Consider the following 22,383-nt stretch of genomic DNA (forward strand, 5'->3'; position numbering starts at 1 on the left):
ATTTACAGGTTAGATTTGTGGAGAGACGACCCCACTCAAGGTAAGAATTTATTTTTTAAGATATTTTTGAGCAATAAATAAAAGCTGTGCACTGTAAACCCAAATGTTCAAAGTAATCAAATAGATTAAGCTGAGTATACTCAAAGTTTTAGAAATAGTCCAACTAAATTCATTTTGTCAAGTTGCTGCAACATGTTCTGCTTTTTGAGTAATTTTAACTTTTTTTTTTATTTTTATTTTTTTATTAAAGGGAACTGTTGTGAGTATAAGTGAGCATGACTCAAAAACATAGATGAGGTACAACTTGCAATTAAGTAATGAAATGCTGGGAACGATAAAGTCCTGTCTACTGTTTCAAATAGGGTTGATTTAAAAATACACTTAATTTATACAGTGCATGCTAAAATACAATTTCAAAAGCGCTTTACCAAATAAGTACTAAAATCTATCATAACAAATAAATTGCAATCATATTATTTTAATCGAGGCACTGTCTGAAACTGTCTGAAATGCACATGGGACTAAATGTATTTTATTTAATTATTTAATTTTATATAATGATTTTACTTTATTTATACTTACTTTACTTTTAAGTCATAGTAAATGAGAATAACTGAGTTGCCTTAACAGAAAACTGAGTCATATTAACTGCAAATATGTGACTTAAGTTCATCAACTCAAAATAATTGAGACAATCGATTGCTTCAATTATTTTGAGTTCTGGTAACTTATTTCAGTTTAATGCCATACTGTGGACAATTTAAACCAAAGCATTAATATCTCCATGGAGACAAACAGGTTGCAGAGCCTCTCTAAAAAAACGATACACAGTGCACCTTTGAGAAAAAATATGATTGTAGTTTTATTTTATTTTGCCCTTGCTTGAGTAATTCTGCATAATATTTCGTTTATCTCAACTTCAGCTCTCAAGACTGATACATGTTGAGGTAATGACGCTCTCCCGTGCTTTTAAAGTCTTAAATCATAATCATCATCATTTCAGGATTAGCGGCTGTTGTATTTCAGCATCAGAGTCCATTTGTTGTATTATTTGTTATCGCTAAGACTGAGTGGAGATGGTGTGATGTTGCTCCTATTATATGGAATTTAATTTATGTGAGCTTAGGTTGTGTGGATTGTGTAGAATAAAATTAAAATAATGATAATAAGAAAATATCTTATAACACACAGTACAATATGTTGTACCAAAGCCTAGTTATATACATAGCATTCATGTAAACATTTACTGCATGTGTCTGGAGTAAACAAGTCTTTAAACACTGGTGGCAGATTACATAGATAATTGGCTGTTTTCTATAGCTCGATTATTAGTAATTGTATTTAAAGGAGCAACCTGACAACTTCTGTAGCTAAAACAACACACACATTTACACATTCTGCCTTTCAGAGCGTAAAACACATTTCTTTTTCTTGAAATTTTGAGTAGATATTAACATTGTTGACCTTTTTATCATTGGCAATTTTCAACAAACTGCTCGCAAGTCCATTTTCGCCAAGCTAATAAACAGTTCTTATGGAATAAAAGTGTGAACAAGCCGCTTTGGGTACTACTTCTGTTGTCTGTTTAATGACATAGGTGCAGGACTTTGTGACATAGAAAAATGCATACTTTTTAAATCAAGCTTTCCAAGATGCTTTGTAATTTACTTTGTGTCTTTTCACTCCGTACTCAGAACTGGTGAACTTTTATTACAGACCTGGGCATTGTCCAGCTCCCACAGGCCTCATACGGCCCTTTGGTTAACCCATTTAAGATCATTTGGAATCACAAAATAAACATATTTTATCATTTTACCTCATGCATGGACTAAAACTGGCTTGCTTTTATTTTAGATGTGTTTTTTTAATGACATTTTTGTAAGGCAACCTCACTTTTTCTTACCATACTTTATTTATAAAGCACTTTAAAAAATTTACAGCTGGCCAAATTGCTGGACACAAACACTGGATAGATAAGGACAATCACAGTACAACACAATACACAATACAAAACAATATAACTACTAAAAACATAGAAAACAATAAAATACTTAACAACAAGAAATATACATGTCACTTGTTCAAAGAAAGTGAAAAAAGGTGAGTTTTTAGGAGTGATTTATAAAATGGGTACAGACTCCGACTGTTATCTCTATGGCAACAGGTTCCAGAGCCATGGGGCAGCAACAAAAAACACACGGTCCCCACGAAGCTTGCGTTTAGTCTCTGGGACAGCGAGCTGGAGCTGGTCTGCTGACCATCGTTGCTTAGTCATAACATAAACTCTTACCAGTCTTACCAGCTTGTCAAAACAATGCTATTATCTGCTTTTTATAAAGGAATACATTTAATATTATGCAGAATTGAATTAAGCATTTTGGCCTGACCCTCCACAATAGTTTTTCTCATGTGGCCTCATGGAAAAAATAACTGCCCACTGTTGTTCTACTAGTATATCCACAGCTGCCCCAGGACTGAGTGGGGTTAGTAATGTCTGACCACCACCACCAATCACTCACACACCACGTTCATACACTAGTATTGTGAGAAATGATGCACCAATCCAGCTTTTTCAGTTCGGATACAGATTCCAATATGGCTTTAATATCTGCCAAAACCAGATATCAACTGATACTAATGCAGAGACTGAAATCTGTATTTATTTCCTTTAAACAAAAATTAAATAACCAAAATGTGCAAAAATAAAAGTGAATTCATTCTGAGACTTTGTGGGTTAATTATGACCAGTAAATAGTCTTATTACATCAGGATATTGGCTGAACCGAGATTTGGAAGCTGATATCCGATCCAGCAATTTCTTCAGTATCTCCGCTGATATACCAGAATCGTATCGGTGCATCTCTAATCATGAGTAAAGTGTCTTGCCCGGGGACACAACAGCAGCACGCACTAATCTGAAACAGGGAAACATGAATCTATTTGAAATCGAGAGCGAGCGTCTCTAAGCCCGCCCCTGGTCATTAGCTTGTAATACATCTTGAAAAGTGGGGGCGTACTGGGATGTCAAGTAGTTAGGATTGCATTTCTAACTTTATTTTTAACAAATCGGCAGCGTGCTTCCAGCTACTTGTTTAGCAGTGCACATGTGACACCTCCATTAGGAAAACACACTCACTGCTCTCCAATGAATCTAGTCAAACCTAATTATAAAGGTTTGACTGTGGCCTTAGTTAAAACCGAAGCAATCTCAGCTCTAAATAACATTCCTAACTGCACCACTGTCAAATATCTTCATCTCATTTGCGAAAGAGGCAACTTCTTAGTCCTCGGATTCTGGCGTGTCTTTTAATTTCCCCGCGACATCACTCCAACAGCTCAGTCAGGTATACCAATTAGAACAGCTAATCAAGACCATTAGGAGTCTGAAATGAAATGAGCGTTCCCTGACAAGAGAGGAGTAAGAATATTAAAATAAGAGACTTCTAATGGCTGTCGGTTTAGCTAATTTTAAAGATCTGTGTGATGTCTTTGTCACATGTTCAGCCCTGGTTCAAACTGGTTGAAACGCAGCCAAATGCAGTCTTCACAAAGTCTTTTCTATGAATCAAAAAAATGCCGGTATTATAATATTAAAGGACACTTGATTGTTGCACAGGGAAATTTATCCTCTGCGTTTGACTCATCTTCCAATCTAACCATGACAGGGGTGGGCAATTATTTTTTCCATGGGGCCACATGAGAAACAGAAAATATTGTGGAGGGCCAGTGTTCTGTCGAAATGAGCTACTTTACGTTTTTCTATGTACAGCTGGAAAGTAAAGTCGAACCTTGACCTCCCCAGTTTTACAAAATATTTATTTGGATTAGAGACGGTGGAATTGATGCTGTTTGCACATAGTGATCACACTTCATACCTTAGTTCAACTCATTTATATGAATATGTGTAGGTAGTTCATTTAGACAGTCGTGTTCTGCTCAAATAGGGCTCTGTCTAAAGGTAGCACATATTAACAGGCCAATTTAGTCATCGAATAATACTTTAACTGTAGAATCACCATTATTTACTCATTTAGATGAATTTGGGTAGAGGTAGCTCATTTTGACAGGCCTACATCTTCTGTCAAATAAGGCTTCCACTATATCAGAAAGACATTACTGGAAACACTAAAATATTTATATTTAATATATGTCAAAGGATAAAGTGTGTATTTTTGTTTTTTTAACATATTCTGCCGCAAATCTAACAGCACATCATTGCTTAACTAGTCAAAAGATGCAATAAAACCAATGCACTTTTAAAATGTCACTTGTTACTCCACTTCTGCCTCGAGAGCTCAAATCGACAGCATTTAAACTAACAGCGCTTGGAGATTGTGCACATTCACAGTAGCACTAGGTAGCTCGAATCGAGAAGACACTTGACCAAAATGCTTACTTCAATTCTGCATAATATTAATTGTTTAAAAAAAACAAAACAAAAAAAAACAAAAACAAAAAAACTATGTACTAAGTAAATAGCATTAGTTTGATAATCTGGGTATAAACAATTAAAAATTGAGGTTGCCTTACAAAAAATGTCTTTAAAAAAACACCTCTAAAATAAAAGCAATGCAGCTTTAGTCCATGCATGAGGTAAAATTATAAAATGTTTGTTTTATAATCCCAAATGATCTTAAATGTGGCACGGGAGCTGCACAATGCCCAGATCTGACCTATGAGATGCAGTGTGCAACCACAGTGTCCGGGACGCATTTCCAGACCAAGACCAAGCTGGTAAAATTGTTGTATTTTTCATGTTTTTAGCTCAAGGGAGTCATGATGACACCACTGTTAAAGGGGAAGAAAAATAAGCAGTAACACTGTACACTACAAAAATGTAATACCTAAACTCAAATTACTAAAATTAAGAAGAATTATCTACCAATGGATTTTTATTCAAGCAACTTAAGATTTGAGTAATCCTTCATTATGAGCCTGTCTGCATCTCCAAAGCTCAAAACACTCTCTTCCACCTGAGTAGTTTTTAAACTGGCATTTACCTTTTACCTTTAGTTTGGTTGAGATTGGCAATTCCAGGGCTTGAATTCATTCAAATTATTCTAGTGAAGGTGTATGGTGTTTAAAAACATAGTGGAGCAGTTCCTGTATTACCACATGACATCACAAGGTGGAGCAGGGTATTTTCTGGTTGAGAGAAGTCTAAAACAGTGTAAAGATGCAGGGTTTGTGTGTTAAAATGTGTGAATGAAACAAAACCCAACTCCAGGTATGATTTTAATGAGGAAACAGCTTTATAACATAGATCAGAAAATGGCAAAAAGTGCAATAGAAATGAAGTTGGATTGGATTTTTTTTTGCCGTATTCTTGCTTGTTGGCACCATTGGATATGCCAGTTGACTTCTTGTGTAATCAAAACCGTAATCCATGAGAATTTATGAGAAGTTGGCTCTCATTGTTCACAGGCTTGCCATATCTTTGGTTGCATTATGAGATTCTAATCACAATGCTCGCAATAAGCCATATCTCCACATTCATAATTCCCTTTGGTGCTACAAACTAAGATTATACGACGCACATGAAAAATACCGCCTTTTTCCAGACACACACACACATACACACGCACACACCAACTGCTTACCTGAGATGATAAACGGCCCCAGATTTTAAGATTCCCATTTCTAATTTTCTGAGTGGAGAGGCCGGGCTGTGGCGATTGATCAAATTGGGCAGTGAGGAGAGCGCGACCCCCACCTCTCCAGCCACCGCCATGGCCTGTCTGAGCACCTACGCCCTCCTCCTTTCTTTCTCTTTTTTATCCTCAATTTCCCATCCCAAAGACCCTCTTAAAATATTAAAGTGGATTTATGAATTGTCAAAGCGGCCTCATTTGTCTAAAGCGCTTGACTAGAGATGATGCAACGTTGTAGAGGTGAGTGAAGAATTTAAATTTAACTTTGAGATGTGGCGTAGCTTTCAGTAAAGGTAAGAGTCAGTTTTGTTATGTTTATTGTAGACAAATATAACGCTAGATGTATATTAAAGGTCCTATATTATGCACATGTTTGAGTCTGTTTACATCTCCAAAGCTCAAAATGTTCTGTTCCACCTTGAGATGTCATGTACTGTAAGTTTTAGACTATAGGCGCACTTAAAATCCTTTAATTTTCTCAAAAATTGACAGTGCACCTTATTATCTGAAGTGCCTTATGTATCAATTCTGGTTGTGCTTACTGACCTCAAACAGATTTTATGTGGTACACGGCGAGCAAAAATCTCAATGCTTTCATACAACTTTGGTAAACTACGAAGCCTAGAAGCTTGATGGATTGTCGGAGCGTTACATCTACCGTAGTCAGAAGCCTCATTCGACAGAAGCTGACCGCATCAGGACACAAGAAGCGAGCAGTTTTTTCAGTGCTTATAGTTTATGCAAATTAGCCATGTGGTTTTAAGTTTGGTTTCTGTAAAATGTAAACAAATGTGCACAAAGCTGCATTAAACACATTACTCTATGTATATTTGACTCCTTCTCGTAGGAAAAAAACCCCAAAAACTTAAATTATCCACCCACATTCATAATACACATTCACCAAGACAGGGAGGCAACACCGGGCGAGTTACGCCACGATCTGCCAAAGGATCATGGATGCCTGAGCTAAGGGATCAGTCTCAAGTGTCGACCGTTTGTTTCGCTTAATGCACTTTATCATCCGGTGTCTTATGTATGAAAATAGACAAAAGAATTCAAGAATTCAATAGTTAATTGCTACCTACCTTTTTGTTGAGTAGAGACAGGCAATTCCAGGGCTGAAATTATCCAAATAATTCTATTGAAGGTGTATGAAGTTTAAAAACACAGCACTTCCAGTATTACCAGTTTTATATAGTGTTTTTTGGACACTCAAAGATGCTATACAGTTCATTATTCATTCACTCCACACTCAATGGTGGTAGCTACAGTTTCCCTGGGTCTGACTGACTGGAGCGAGGCTGCCGATCTGTGCCATTGGCCCCTCCAACCACCACCAACACTCTCGAACACACCACTGTCATACTAGGCAATGTGGCCGAAGTGTCTTCCCTAAGGACTGTGACGTAGGTTGACCTTAAGCAGGTTGGGGTTCAGTGAGTAAGGTTTAAAAACACAAAGACGTGAAGCGGTGGTCCACAGTTGACTTTTGGTTTTCAATCATTACAAAAAAGTGCAAGTGCAAAAACGTGTAGGGTGCAAAATGGTAAAAAGGAGTTTCCTCTCCAGCAGCAGAACACCGAATGATGTTTGGATTCACCTTTTATCTGGTCTGATTGGATAATGATGATGGTAAAAATTAACATTAGCTTAAAATACTGACCTTGAACACTCCATAAAACAAACCCAAAACCAAACCCCAACTATATACATAAAAACCCTAAAACCATACACCAATTAAACTTTAAAACCCATAAACCAACAAAACACTTAACCCTCCTGTTGTCCTCGGGTCAAAATGACCCGCTACCACGTTAAAAACTAACAAAAAATCATCTTAACGATAATTTTTGAACTTGAATTTTATGACTTTTCCTAGATTGACCCAAACTTTAGGAAAAGTGAATTGTTGCCTTTATTCACATTATCATGTATGCTGTACAAAAAAATGTACAAAGGTCGTCTTCGGGTCAAAATGACCCAACAGTGAAATTCAGTTAAAATCACAGTCACAGAGTTATCTACACACCACAGAATGAGAATGTTCTGTTAGTTCTGTTTCAGATCAATCAGTAGCAGATGTAAACAAGACAAGACAGGTGGCCTTGGTAAATGGTCACATTTTTCTACATCGCTTTTCCACCTTCATGCCACTCAAAACGCTTTACAACAAGGAACCACTCACACATTCACACACCAGTGCACACAGACACTGTGGGCAAGGTGGGTTAAGTGTCTTGCCCAAGGACACAATGACAGCATTCATCTGTGGGAGCTGGAATCACATCAGCCAACCTGTGGGTCAGTGGGTCTGACCGCTTAACCTATGATGTTTATGTCGAGAGCTGGAATCGAACCACCAACCAGTGGGCGAATGCTCTACCAACTGAACTACTGCTGCCCTAGTGGACAGTGCCTTTGATCTGTGGATTTCCAGAAGTTATAAAGGTGCTGCAGATGACATTACCCCAAATTCTCTTTGTGCTGAATCCATGATGTCCAAAAGGCTCTAGAGCTGATTTTTCCAGATACCCAGCAAGACAACTCTGATTCAGACCAGAGGAGGCCCAGAGAGGAACCAGTGGATGCAAGTTGTGCTTGATGTGACAGAGGGACTGAGGGGTCACAATGTGACATGTGACAATTTCTTCAGCTCTTATGACAGCAGCTCCTGAAGAGGAAGATCACCATGGTTGGCACAGTTTGAAAGAACAAACCTGAGCTCCCACCTGCACTGCTTGCAACAAAGGAGAGAGAGGTCTTCTCATCAACATTTGCCTTCACGCTCACCACCACCCTAGTTTCCTACATCCCAAAGAAAAATAAGAATGTAGTACTTCTGAGCACACTGCACACAGACACTGGCATAGCACTATGATCACAAGGACAGGAAGCCATCCATCATCCTAGACTACAACTGTAACAAAGGAGGTGTGGACAACCTAAATAAGGTGATTGGAACATACAGCTGCAGAAGGATGACTGCCCACTGGCCCCTGGTCATCTTCCACAACATCATTGATGATTCCTCCTACAATGCCTTTGTGATTTGGAGAGAGATCAACCCAACCTGGATGTCTCATGAGCAGAACAAGAGGAGGGTGTTCCTGGAGCAGCTAGGAAAGGCATTTGTAACTCCACTCATTGAAAGAAGGAAGCATGTCCCCTGCACAGAAGCCTCTGCAGCAGTTGTCAAAGCTATACAGAGTGCAGGAGCTCTTGATCAACCTGAGGATCCAGCTGCCACAGCCGCTGCCCCAGCTGGGCAAGTAAGAGGAAGAATGTCAGTTCTGCCTGCCAAAGAAGGACTGTAAAACACATACATATATCTGCAAGAGCTGTGCATTTGCGTACTGCTCTACATGTGCTAATTAGTTGAATGAGTTATTGTTTTTTTTGGATTGTATATTTTCTTACATTGTTCACTGGCAAAAAAAACCAAACAAAAAAAAAAAACCCCTGAAGAATCTTATTCATTGGGATGAATAAAAACGCATTCAAAATTCCTTTTAGCACATTTCTTTTGTTTCTAAAGCTATAGAAATGCAGGTGAAAAGGGAAAACTCAAGTATTCACACATTTTGTGGTGAATGTTTCTTCAAGCTAAATAAAATTTGGTGTTTAAAATTCAATTAAACTGCTTATATTGGGGATTTAGTGAAGACATTTTGACCCAGAGGACACGGGGTGTATACAGAATATGAGGACAACAGGAGGGTTAACCTACCCCTGTACAATACCTTACACTTGGTCCAGTCCAGAACCTTAAAGAGGGAGCTCGTTTCTAGGGGGACTCTTTTAGGACACAACGACGGTTTTTGCCACACATGACATCAGTTGCTTGCATGTTTCAGCCTAAATATGTAGAATTTGTGTGTTTAAACATATGTAAATGAAACAAAATGACTACACCATATACAGCCTTAATAAAGCATGAACATAGACTTAATTCATAACGAACAAATACAATATCAAGAATGATTAACGCTTAGTAACTAAAGAGGTTAGGAGTTAGTACCAAGCCTGAACCATTTTTCTGTTGTCCAGTCTATTAAAACTGTAGTTATTAAAAAGTTTTACCGTGGAATTGAATCGACATAACTCTCTCAACACCTTTTAGTCGAGCTAATATGGAATCTCGATTTCATTCATCCCGTGTCATCCGTGGCATGTTCTATCGATTTCAACCCATTTCTTATACATTCACACACAGGTCTTCAGCGCGCGCTCATTTGTCCAACCACCTCACTCCGAAGAAACGGCAAAACGCTCCAACCTCCCCGGGGTGCAACAGCGGAAGACTCTGGGGTGGGAGGGGCCAGCACCGGAGGATGGGGAGAAGACGGGGAAGAGGGTAGGGTAGGGTAGGGTGGGTTGGGGGGGGGGGTGCAGTGTGGCGGTAAGACGGCCGTGGTCACTCCGGTCTCAGGAGAGGAGAGCGTTCGATCGGATTATTTGGGAAGGACAAAGTGCTTTTGTTGATGAAGAGTCGCGCTGATATCTGGGAGTTGGGAAATCGATGCTACGCACAAAGCTCTGGCGCATTGATCCCGACCCGGCCATTGACAATCCATGGCCTGGTTAGCTATGCGAGGGAATGAGGCCAAATGAGCTGCTCCTCGAACACTTTAGCGCTCCGTGTAGTGTAGCTGCAGCCGTGTTGTTATTTGTATTGACAACCGTGCCAGCGGAATGACTTATACTCACGCATCCCCAAGTTTGAGTTCTCGCCTGGAAGTTTTATGCTAAACCCCGAGACAATACGCACTTTTTATGTCATTAAGTCCCCTCACTCACTGTCGGTAAAAGTCCGGACAAGACTTTGAAAGTGATAGGCAAAACAAAACAAAAGATGAATAAAAGTGAGCCTGCATATTTTGTCGCCGATTTCAATGGAGGGAAAAGACTCAAATCACTCAAATGAGGGCTTCTCATTATGGGCTAGCGTTGTTTGTCCAAGCAGCCTCTTCCTGGCACCTTGTTAGAGATGTCCGCGCACGGTAATTGGATCCGTCTGCCGTCGGAGTGGAGCGTTTGGCTGACAGACGCTCACACCGGAGAGACGCCTAAATGACAAATGTTCCCTGTGCTCGGAAAAACCTGAGAGAGGAGCTGTGACGTCTCGTTATCCTCTCTCACACCAGCTTACAGGGCGCTGGCAATCAAGTGGCTGCTTAAGTGGAGGGGGTGGAGGAGGGGGGAGGAGGACGGGGGTGGTGGGTGCTGAGCAGGTTAAGTTGGTGGTTTTGGTGAAAGTAGCGAGATGTGCATATTGTTGTTTTTAATCAAACCAGGTTAACGGGGAGAACTGAGATATGAGAGTAGCTTTGTCCTGAACTTTTAGGTAATGGATTAGTGACTTTAAGAGAGTTGCATGGAGAGGGAAATAATCTTCATTAAAGTGCACTGCAGGAAGAAAGGAAGATGTTTTAGCTGGCCTGCCTTTCTAACCTGGCTAAGACCAGATGGAAATGTGTAGCACTCTGAATTGAGTTCCACAAATTATGAATTTGGAATGGCTCTTGATGAAAGCAACCGAGACATACTTCAAACTGACTGGTCCAAACTTCACAAAAGCGAAACAGAGAAATCAAAGTTTGGTTATGTCCAGTTTAGTGAAATGCATTGATATCTTTTCTGTCCACAAAGCGCTTTCTTCAACACAGAACTACTCCATAAATCTGCAAAAATTGGCTGAAGTATGTCCATCTGTGTTTTTTATTTTAGTTAGTTTTGGCCCTTCATTTTTTACTTCTGCCCAAACCACAATGCATCTCTCTGACTGGACCAATCGTACCAACAGGAGCCTGCCAGTATGGAGTTTCAAGAGTTTGTGCAATCAGAAATATTGTAAGACTTCATTTTGCTGCATTAGGTTACTGGTTTACAAGAACAGACTTGCGTGAGGAGAGGCCAGAAATCACTCATCAGGTACATACAATATCACTTATCAGGTACATACAATTCATCTGAATAATAACCAGTTCTTGGCCCTTGCACAAAATTTCTTTTATAAACATTTATTTCATTTCTGTGACTTGTAGGGTTTTCATTTGCACTTAAGAAGAACTTAAATCTCATTCCTTACAAAGAGAATTGTCAGTTTTGTCTTCTTCCAGAACAGCACATGGCTTCATCTGAGCTGTGTGTTTTGTGTACCCCGGTGAAATGCATTGGCTCCTTTTGTTGTGTTTCCATAAATGCAAATGAGCACAGAAAGGGCTTTCCAATTAAGTGTGTTTGACATTCCTCAAACATAAAGTCTGAATTTTCAGGTTCCAACTGTATTACAGTTAGCACATGGCACCGGCACGAGACCCACACTGGTATAATTAAGAAGGGAAATAGTAAATGTCAATAAGGCTGTGTGTGTGTGTGTGTGTTGGTAGATTCTACAAGTGTTTAGAGTATGGGACATTTTAGAAGCTTGCATGAACATGGTGCATCATGGGAGAGAAGAGTGAGTGTGCCAATCTTAAAAGGTGCGCCTTGGAACTTTTCTGGCAGAGGTCGTCTTTTCCCTTTGCAGATTTTATTGCTCTGCCTGGAATATTCACCAGTATATTACACATATATCAGTTGTAGAAAAACATACATTCTTTCTGTTAGTCAGCCCACCTCCACAGATCTGACCTGAAACTTGATCTGGTGTTGTCTTAAGGTTAAAAAAATCACTTTATTGTCCTCATAGAGAAATTATCCTTTGCATTTGACCCATCCTTCACTGTGCATTTTTTAGGTTGACGAGGAAACCGGAGCGTCCAGAGGAAACCCACCCAGACGTGAGGAGAAACATGCAAACTCCCCACAGAAACGCTGAGCAACCCAGGAATCGAATTCGGAACCATCTTACTCTGAATCGTGAGTGCTTTTGTCTACATGAGAGCAGCAATTAACTTTATAGCCACGCTTTAGAAAGTTCTAGAGAAAGTATTAAAAACAACAGGCAGAGGTGGGGTCTTGCAAGTCGTGACTTGGACTCGAGTAAGATTTGAATCACCATTTAGAACTTGAGTTGACTTGATAAATGGACAAAGACTTGGGATTCGACTTGGACTTGAAGGTCAATAACTTGGGGCTTGACTCGGACTTGAGGCCTGTGACTTGAGAAGCACTTTTAAATTTGAATTCTTTCTATTCTGACCATAATGATTCACACTAAGATCTTGTCAAGACATTTGCAATTTCTACAACTCTTATATACTCTATAAATACTCATACATAAATAGATTTTTTTTTAAGTACAGTTTTTTTCAAATAAATTGCAAAAAATCTAAGCTCTTTTTGGTACTTTGGTTTGACTTTGGTTATTTCAAAGACTTGAAATGACTTGAAGCTCAAAATAGACGACTTGGACCTGACTTGGTCTTATGGGCCAGTGACTCAAGACTTGACTTAGACTTGCCTGTATTTGACTTGGAACCTGACTCAGCCTTGAAGTCAAAAACTTGAGACTTACTTGAGACTTGCAAAACAAAAACTTGGTTCCACCTCTGACAACAGGTGGCATACCGAAAAGAAAAAAAAATCCAAAACATCACATAGCGAAACCTTGTGTTTTTCACTCATGGTTTGAAAGTGGATATATGCTCCTTAAATGTTTCCTCACTTATTTTGAGAAGAATCCGTTGCCACAGGCACACGGTCCATACCAGAGGAGCAGTTGTTTATGGGTAAAAGTGGTGAGACAAATCCAAGTTGCAGATGTGCCACAGGTTGTGTTCCTGTTGCTGTCTAGTGTTATTGTCTGTGCTAAGCTCTGGCTGGGATTATCATAACTGACAGACCTGTTTACATCCGCCTTCCCTAATGAAAGCATGTTCTGCCAGCCATGAGTCATGCAACCATCTGCATTGTGTCATTCTGGCACAGTCAGATGCCCAACCAGGGATGTGGAGTACGCATGTGCAAGTGGCCAAGTGTTGTGTTTTTAGTTATTACTTTGCTTGTTTACTTTGTCTTGATGATATCCATAGTTCAGTCAGGAAATATTTAAAGGGTCCATGTTACGCTGTTTCCTGATCTGATCTGTTGTAATGTTGTTTCCTCATGAAAAACATACCCGGAGTTGTGTTTTATTCACACGTGAATAACACACAAACCCTGCACGTTTAGAGTTAGAGTTAGAGTTCTTCTCTCACAGAAAACATTGTTCCACCTTGTAATGTCATCTGGTAATAAAGGAAGTGCTCCACTGTGTTTTTGAAGGGACAGTCCAGAATTTTGGACATAAGACTTAATTTCCTAGTGAGCCAGAGTGTTGGAGACGCGTGGGGACACTTTTTAAAATATAGGTTACTGATGCTAGGCTAGCGCATGTCAATGGCCATAGTTTGCCTGCCACTTAAGACAGTCTTACCCACTCCACAAAGCACCCGAGGCAAAACGATTGTAACGCCAGACTCTCGATGTGAATGCCTGTTGATAGAATAATTTTAGAAGTAAAACCAGCCTTGCATTTAAAGGATCCATGTCTGAGCAGCAGCAGCAAGTTGTGCTTCTTGATAGAAAACTTGGCAGTCGCTAACTGATATCACCTAGCATCTACCTTACTGGCAAAGTAAAATTCCTCTGCTGCTGAGAAAATAGTCCCTCAGCATGCAACGATTCATGTGATGCAAGGTTAGTTTTATTTCAAACATTATTCTATCAACACAGACATTTATATCAATAGTCCGGCGTAATAATAGTTTTGCTTCGGGTGTTTTGTGGAGTGGACAGGCTAACTATGGCCATTGACATGCACTAGCCTAGCACCAGCGACCTCTGCAAATACAAGAACTGGATGGAATATTTTAAAAAGTGTCCCCACGCGTCTCCAACACTCTGGCTAACTAGGAAATTAAGTCTTAGAAGTGGTTTAGAAAAGTTGAACAAAGTTACGTTGAATTTGGGTCAGTTTGTTCATAAACACATTTTCAGTTAAATTGATTGTATGTACCAGATCTTTGGCATTTTTTGTCCTAACAACATGAAAATTGACACTGCACACACTCCATTAGAATGACTCCCTCTGAATTTGAGATGGATCGGATGAGTGTTTTGAGAGTTATGCATGGAACAGACAAACACACGGACAGACATTCCTTGCATTAATGTATAGATATGTTGGTGTTGTCCTAATCATATTGAAAAATTTCATAGTAACAAAAGTATATTCTTCCATACTTTTTGAACCCTATATTACAGTTTTGTAGTTTAGTCACACCAACTGCTTCATTTTTTTCACAGTGAATAAGTTTACTCCATGTTGTTAGTATGTTTAATTTCACTCATGACTCACGATCAGTAGAAAATTTTGGTATAGATTGACCGCCTCCGCAAACCACTCCACACTTTCACCCCAGCTCTTCCCTGTCTCCTCTTCCTCCCCTTCTTCTCCGTGATCCTCCTCTCCTCCACCTCTGCATTGCAAAGTCCCAACATTAAATTGTGATAGATGAAGAGCGGAGGGCATTCATACAAATCAATGACTTTAGTGTATGTGTCATTAGCCCGTACCACGCAGCCAGCGGTCAGCGCCATAAATCACGCCATGATCGGCTGTCTGGTGAGGCGCGCCACAGCTGCGAAGACTGCATGTATTATCCCACACCATGCAGAGTCCCGCCCAGTGCTCCTATCCTCCAAAACTGAGGAGAAGGAGTAGAGAGGAGGATCACTGTGCACCCAACAGTGACTCAGGTAAGTAACGATCATGACTAAGCTACAGTTATTTACTAGTACATGAAGTGTTGTGTAACTGTTTATGACTTTAAGATTGTTCAGATTAAAAAGATATATGGCAGATAGTTCTAAAATAAGTACATATACACGTTGAAAACTAATATACTTTCTACCGTCGGATATTTTATGGCATATACACAGCTGAATAGGGCTGGGTATCGTTAAGAAGCTGTCGATACGATACATACCTCGATACATAGGCCACGATACAATACATACCTCGATATCTAGGCCTCGATACGATGCATACCTCGATACATAGACCATGATAAGATACATACCTCGATACATAGGCCACGATATGATACATACTTCGATACATAGGCCACGATATGATACATATCTCGATACAGTGAGCTTTCGATTTGATACAATTCGATACGATATATTTCAAATTGTTTCAATATGGTACAATAAAAAATGGCTGTGTGAAAATGTCAAATGTGCTGCATAAGTTTTCTCCTGACAAAAAAACAACAAAACAATTTAGTAAAATATACCAAAAAATACTCTTGGCGATATGTTGATACAGCAGCTCACGATATCAATACTGTATCATCACATTAAACGATACAATATATCGATATTTCAATATTTTTACACACCCCTAGTTATAATGTCCCCTTGTTTAAAACTTTGGTAACACTTTATAATAACTACACCTTACTTAGCCTTAATAAAGCATGAACAAAGACTTAATTAATAATGAACAAAGATTTAATTAATGATTCACGCTTAGTAAATGCTTAATAACTAGTCTTCACTTTAGAAAAGCTCTCAAAAAGACTTAACTAACAGATAATAACTGCCTAAATTATCATTGCATTGCATTATTAGTAAATCATTCTCTCATAGTTTACTAATGATTAATAAATGCTCAAATGGTTAGTCCATGAGTAATTAAGTATGAAATAATGAGTAACTATTTACAGCACAGGCAAATTAAGTACAAGTGCTAATTAAGGTATTAATTATGTAGTTACTAAGCGTGAATCATTATTAAGTCTTTGTTCATTATCAATTAAGCCTTTGTTCATGCTTTATTAAGGCTAAATAAGGTGTAGTTATTATAAAGTGTTACCAAAACTTTTATATGTCATCCATGCATGTTTGAGTAATATAGCGATCTCTCAAGTGCCTTTTCAGAACTCTCCTATTACTATCAGTGTGATTTTGTCCAAGACTCACATCTCGTATAACAATTTACAATACACTACAGCTTCACAACTCTGAGTAGTTTCATTAGCGGGATGAACGGTGATTGTGTTGTGGTAGCGATCTGAAGAGGGAGTGACTTAGCTCGGGGAGCAAAGGGAGGGTTCTGAGCTTTGAAACCAAACACCTTGAAGAAAGCTGGATATATATCGATACAGCAGCCCACAATTTTGTATCGATACTGTATCATCACATTAAACAAGACGATATATCAGTATTTCAATATTTTTGCACACCCCTAATGTTGAACCTGATAAGTGTTTGTCCACTGATCCGAAGTTGGCAGTACGAATCCTACTCTTGACAAAGTGTTTGTGTACACTGGTGTATGAACCTGTCCTTGATGTAAAGCGCTTTGAATGCCTTGAATATGGAATAACACTGTATAAAAATGCGACCATTTACCGTTTCTGTGATTGATTTGACCATAGAACACTGTGTTGCAACAAAAATCTGCATTTAACCATTTAGATTTTAGCTGCCCCCATCCTTACTAAATAATACTGGTCGATGGAATGTTGCGATGTCATCTGAAACCTATTAATAGTGGATGTCAAGTTTATTTTCATGTTGGTGTCGAGCAGTACTGCGCGTGGGAGTAACACAGTTGCTAGAAGTCCCAGAAGGTTGATGTTTCCTCTCCAGCACACTGACAATGTGTCCGTGAGCAAAACACAGAACTCATCTGTGTGTCAGACTCTAAATATGAATGGTTAAAGCACGATGTAGACTTAGATCATGTTCAAATTGTATTCTACTTTTTAAACATTTGTCACTTTTTAGTACATTTGTCATTTAGGCCCAGCACAAAGATACAACTCAGGACACATTTGCAAAAACAATAAATAAATCAGTAATACCAGTGCAATGCAAAAGCAGATTTAAAAGTCTGCATCTTCTATACAAGACTATATTTCACTTCCAAGCAAACAACTTCCATATACACTCCTTTGTACACTGTTTTGCATATTAACTTCCAACCACCTAGCTCAGTGCTGTAGAAAAGTTTGCACTCCCAGCCGAAGAGAGCGGCTAAAGGCATCATTAATCAAAGCGAGTCCTCAATTAATCAAAAGAGGAGTGTCCTAGTCGTGTAACCCTGCTATCCAAACCAGAACCCCGGTGTCAATACTGGCCTCAGGGAAGCAGCCAGCCAGAACCACTGCACCCATCCCAGTCAATACCCCCACAGAGGAGGCACCTGTCCTCCCACACAGCTCCAGAGCTAGTCCCTGTCCACCACCGGAGGAGACGCGCACGGGGACAAGGGAGGACATCGGACAAAACCAATACGGATGATTAGTAGTAGAAAGACTTTGGTAAAACGCATATGGTATTCTTGATGTGATTAACTAATGGCTGCGGGAGGTTGTCAGACTTTAAGAAAACAACATAATGAGGTAATTATGTAGTACAGTGGGAGCAGTGCAAGTTTCATGGAGCAATTAGTGCGTACTTGTGTTTAATGTAAAGTGCGGTCGAATGGTGTGAATAAATCATGACGATACTCGCAAGTTCATGAACTGTTTCGTAGAAAATGTTTTGTGGTTTGGTCAAATGATATCAAAGTTTTTGTACTCCTTCACTTAAACAAACTTTTAGAAGAAAGAAGAAGAAAGAAATTGAGAGGTGAACGATAATTGGGCAAAAATATAAATAGGTAAAGATGTCAAAGGGCTAGATCGATGTTGTGCTCTTATTAAAGAAATACAGTCATCAGATAACAAAAATGTAATCTGAGTATTAAAAATGTCTAAATATTGAACCATTCAATCTTTAACTTTTTTCCATTTTTTCCACCAGTCTCTTTTGCCAGTATCAGTGCTAAAATCCAGTTGGTTTAAACATCTCTCTAATCTGAATCCTCACTATCTAAACCCCAGCGCCTCATTATAGAGCAGCCTCACAGCTTTCTCATGAGGCTTGTCCATATACTGAAAAAAAAAAAAAAAACTTGTGTGTGCCCTCCATTTACATACTTACACACTGGCAAACCAGGCTCAGTTGTAATGTAGTTTTTGTTTATTTTGTCCTTTATTTTAGTGCAAGCTACATTTGGCAACAGTTGGCAGACGCCTAGGGCCCCCGGACCTGGTGGGGCCCCCAACCAATTGCCCTCAGTGCCACTAATGGCCGATGCCTCAGAGCAATTTGATTTTCTCTCAATGCCATTAAATGAGAGTAGTTTACTAGTAAACAAGAAAACACAATTGTCAAATCTATTTTAACTGTCAAAGCATTCCCCCCTTTCACATTAGAATGGACAAGTCAGCTTGACCCTGATTTGAACATAATCATAGAAAAATAAAATAAAATAAAACTACTTTCAGCTCTGGTTATGTAGTAAGCTACCTAACTAATAAGACAAGTTTCTAATCCACCCCAATTTAAATACAAACAAAAAAACAGTGCATTATAGTGAGGGTCCCAAACTCAAGTTCACCTTGGGCCCCCAAATTGTTAACTCTGCCACTGACTGTACATATACTTATACTTAACTTTAATTAAAAATGATAGAAAAAGACTTGTTCACTCTGAGGATTACTGCTTTTGTATTCTTGGCACTTTGTCCTGTTTGAAGTCTGATTCAGTTTTTAAAACCCAGCATGCCATTGTCTTCATTGTTGACATGACTTAAACTTAATTGTGTGACTACAGAAACAAACTTGTAACCAGCAGCGACAAATCTTCAGTGCCACTGGAACACTGTAGTGGATACAGCAAACACCTCTGAATCCTAGGGTTGCTGGTTCAAGTCCTGACACTGGCACTTTGAAATTGGCAGCTGGAATCTAAGGCTGCGTTCAAACTGCAGCTTGAAGTGACCCAAATCTGATTTTTTGGCCTCTATGTGACCTGTATCTGATCTTTTAATGACAGTCTGAACGACACAGATCCGATTTTTTCAAATGCGACCCAGGCCACTTGGATATGTGGTCCTGAAACCGATACATATCCGATCTTTTGACATGCGACTTCAGTGTGAACGGCCAAAGTACATTCATTCGACCTACACGTTATCAACAAGCCACAAACGTCACTATTCTGCGCTGAAGTAGGCGAAAATTGTTAATGAACTCATGTCACTGAAGCGAAGCACATCACCACTCACCACTCTTGACTACATCTCCTGCATCCACACATTCCTTTCAACAGACGTTGCTGCCGCTGTCCTACAAAACGCCACGGCCAAAAACCTCGTCCTTCTCCTTCTCAATCTCCTCCTTAAAACAAGTAAGTTGTTCATGTTCGGGCTCCAGTACGAGAGGAACTTTAAAATCGCCAGGTGCTCAATGCTTGCGTCCATGTTTGGACAACTTCCGTAAACACAGAGCACGCTCGCTGCGGTTGACGTCATCGTGTCCTCCAGTGCGCATGCGGGACACTTTCGGGCCGTTTACCGTTCACACTGTAGTTCACATACAAGTCACATTTAATTGGAAATGTGAACGACCTCGCAAAAATATCGGATTTCACAAAAAAATCGGAATTGAGCGTTAAGCCCTGCAGTCTGAACGTAGCCTAAATGAAGGATTTTGAGATTTGCCTTAATATATAAAGTGCATTATAAATACAATGTGTGTCTACAACTACTACTGATACTGACACTGATATTGATAGTGATACTGATACTAATACTTGTAGGGCGACAGAAGTTTAGTGTTTGTCCTCTGATCCGAAGGTTGGCGGTTCGGATTCCTGCTCTCGACGTAAATATCATTGCTTGAGCGGTCAGATCCACTGACCCACCGGTTGGCGATGCAATTCCAGCTCCCACAGATAAATGCTGTTGTGTCCTTGGGCAAGACACATAACCCACCTTGCCCCCATTGTCTGCGTGTATGAATGGGTGAGTGGTTCTTGTTGTAAAGTGCTTTGAGTGTCTTGAAGCTGGAAAAGCGGTATATAAAAATCTGACCAGTTACCATTTATTTCTTTTAAATTTATGTTTTCTTTTTTCAGTCTTGACTTGTGTGCTTGTGTGAATAGAGCATTTTCACTTCAAACATTTCATCCTCTGTGTTTTAACATAATGTTTATTTTAACCGTTGGTATAAATAAAATCCACCAGCTCCGCACAACAGCTAGCCAAACGCCTCTCACGGGACCCACTCTGCATTTCATCTGAAGAAATTAAAAATAATCATCTATTTACGAACAAAGACAATGCATCCTCTGTTTTAGTCCGCGATCCTCCATCTTGTACAAAAGTCAAGGAATCAATTATCCTCTACCCCCCCTCCCCGCTCTCTCTCTTTCTCTCTCCATCTTTCTCTTTGTGAAATTAAGAGCAGTCACTCATTTATTTGATACCCAGACATAATTTGATCTCTAAAGACTTGGAGGAAATCCGCAGATGAGAATATCTTGTTTTAGCCCTCCACATCAAGGCGTTTTCAACCAAAGAGCCGGATCCGTCAAGGCCTCATTAAAATTAGGCTCCGATGACCATGGCTGCGTGACGACTGGCCTTGTTAAGGACTTCGGTGGTGGATTTAAAGGGCGCTGTGTTCATACCTCTTAATTGAATGGCCTTAGGTGTTTGCTCTTAAGAATTCTGCAGGAGAGCTGTATTTACCAATGTGATTAGCCTTTTGGAAGAATGCACGGGAGAGTAGCTATGCTGTTTGTTTAGGACGTTTTGTTTTTTTTCCTTGTGGTATGTAGGTGCACGCGAGTCAGAGTGGTCGGTTAAGGTTTATTTTAAAGGTTCTTCATGTAGCTTTTCTGGTGGAAGGTCTGTCAAACGCTTTTCTCCATGGAGGTGTTATTGCTTTGCCTGGGATGTTCCACAGTGGCTTTAAACAAATATATCCTGTATTTATTCAATTGCATTGTTTTCATTTCTCAAAACTACAGCAAAAACATGCATTATTATTGTGAGTGGGGCCACTTCTCCACAGATCTGACCTGTAATATGGCCAGGTGATGTGTTTGTGCTTGTCTCCATGAAGATAGTTACAAGGAGTTTTGTAGTCAAGACCGCACTAATCGAGATCAAGACCTGTCCGAGACCACAGGGTCCCGAGACCGGGACAAGACCAAGACCTCTGAGAGTTGAGACAGACAAGACCAAGACTTTTAAAGACCGAGACAAGACCAAGACAAAACTGAGACTTTTAAAGGCCGAGACCAAAACCTGTCCAAGACCACAGGGTCCCGAGACCAGGACAAGACCAAGACCTCTGAGAGTCGAGAGGGAGACAAGACCGAGACCACGGCCCATCAACACCAAATTGAGACCATCTTTGTCAATTTTGACATTTATTTGTATTTCAATTATTTTGGCACATATCAGGCATATATCAATATTTTTATGAATCTCCATTTTATCACTCGTCAAATGTCAGACAAGCCAAGCCAAGTCCAAGCACCTTCAAGACAAAGACAAGACAGTCCAAATGCAGTCGAGTCCATGATGAGACCAAGACCATTAAAAAATGGAAAAAAAAGTCAAAGTGGTGAATCCTCTACCAGAAGAAAAAAAGTTACATAGTTCACCTTCGAAAACAATTTTGAAGGTTTTATATAATGCAAAATCAACTTGAACTTCGAACCATGTTATGTATAACTGTATTAGTTGGGTATAAGTCAAGATCATTAAAGCTGCACTATGTAACTTCTACGGTGGAAGTCTCCATGGAGATGTAATTTCTTTGCCTGGAATGTTCCACAGTAGGACATTAAACACATCGTCGCTCTTGTGTTTTGTTTTGTTTTTTTTGGTGTTTTATAGCTCAAAAATACAGCACAAAAAATGTGACTGTTACTATGTGCAGGCTTGCTTTTC

This window comes from Boleophthalmus pectinirostris, unplaced genomic scaffold (assembly GCF_026225935.1).
Source record: "Boleophthalmus pectinirostris isolate CB_2022bp ecotype Guang Dong unplaced genomic scaffold, ASM2622593v1 HiC_scaffold_19, whole genome shotgun sequence".
NCBI lineage: Eukaryota > Metazoa > Chordata > Actinopteri > Gobiiformes > Gobiidae > Boleophthalmus > Boleophthalmus pectinirostris.